The following is a 1714-nucleotide window of genomic DNA, read 5'->3' as shown; positions in this document are numbered from 1 at the left end:
TGACAGCAGACATGTCCGTGCATGCCCAGGGGGGGCTGCGATGCCGCCCCCCCGTCGGCGATCGCTGTGATTGGCTGTTCAGTGTGAACAGCCAATTACAGCGTTTTCCTGTGTCACCGGCGAATAACGTTCGCCGGTGACACGGGATCAGAGGTGATTGGTGCTGTAAAGTACAGCACCAATCACCGCGGGGTGTAAGGGTGACACTGGTGTCACCCCACCGCACCCCGCCCGCCCCCAAAGGCCGTGATTGGTTCGTCGGACCGACGGACCAATCACAGCCAAGGAGGGGGATTTAAACTAACGGTGACTGCACTGCAGACGCCATTCCGGTCTGGAATAGCGTGCAGTGCGGTCACCGTACCTCCCTGCCGCCATACTGACCAGAACCTTGCTCCATAGCTTGCTCCATACTTACCTGATCGCTGCTTCATCACTGCTTCCTGGATCCTGTTACTACTTGTGCCTTCCTGTGAAATTGTGCTGCTGCAGTGTACTAGCTAGATAGATAGAGAGATAGAGAGATAGATAGAGAGATAGAGAGATAGAGAGATAGAGAGATAGAGAGAGATAGAGAGAGATAGAGAGAGATAGAGAGAGAGATAGTGTCAGAGAGTGCTGATCGCTGCTTCAACACTGCTTCCTGGATCCTGTTGCTACTTGTGCCTTCCTGTGAAATTGTGCTGCTGTAGTGTACTAGCTAGATAGAGAGATAGATAGAGAGATAGAGAGAGATAGAGAGAGATAGAGAGAGATAGAGAGAGATAGAGAGAGATAGAGAGAGAGATAGTGTCAGAGAGTGCTATATTTTGTGCTGCTGCAGTGTGATATAGTTATAGATAGAGAGAGAGAGATAGAGAGAGAGAGATAGATAGAGAGGCCTAGTGACAGAGTGCTATATTTTGTGCTGCTGCAGTGTGATAGTTATAGAGAGATAGAGAGAGATAGAGAGAGAGAGATAGAGAGAGATAGTGACAGATTGTGCTATATATTTTTGATATAACTGACTGCTGCCCCCTCCTTTTGTGCTGATCAGTATAAATTAACTGATCAGCAACTTTTTGGGGGCGCAGGTTTTTTTTTTATATATAGATATACCTGTCAGTGCTGCTGCTGCAGTGTCATAGAGTGATAGATAGTGAGAGATAGAGAGATAGAGAGAGATAGTGACAGAGAGTGATAGAGAGTGCTAAATTTTTTGTCTGCTGCCCCCGCCTTTTGTGCTGATCACTATATCTGAGGTGATCAGCAACTTTTTTGGGGGTACAGAGGTTTTTTTTTTTTTATATATACCTGTCAGTTGCACCAAAGGTTGTGCACCTGCTGCACCTCACTGGTAATCAGTGTCGCATCACTGATCACCTTTTTTTTTTTTGTGTGTGTGCTGTGGGGTCTTTTTTTAATTTTTTTTTTACACACACTGTGATTTTGTGGGTGTCCTGTGGCCGCTGTGCGCTGATCAGTGACGTACATCACTGATCATCTTTTTCGGTACAGGGTTGATCTATATTTTTTTTTTTTGATCAAATTCCTGTTGCCTTTGAGCGCTGTTCAGTGACAGACGTTACTGACCAACATCTGTGCTCAATTTTTGGCGCAGGACCTTTTTTTTTTTTTTAACCCCTTAAATTTTTTATTTTTAACCCCTTCATTTTTTTTTTTTTTATTGGTATAAAGTATTTTTTTTTTTCTGCACCACATACACACTACACAC

Source organism: Crinia signifera, chromosome 5 (assembly GCF_055691185.1).
Source record: "Crinia signifera chromosome 5, ASM5569118v1, whole genome shotgun sequence".
Lineage (NCBI taxonomy): Eukaryota > Metazoa > Chordata > Amphibia > Anura > Myobatrachidae > Crinia > Crinia signifera.
Note: the sequence above shows the minus strand (reverse complement) of the source record.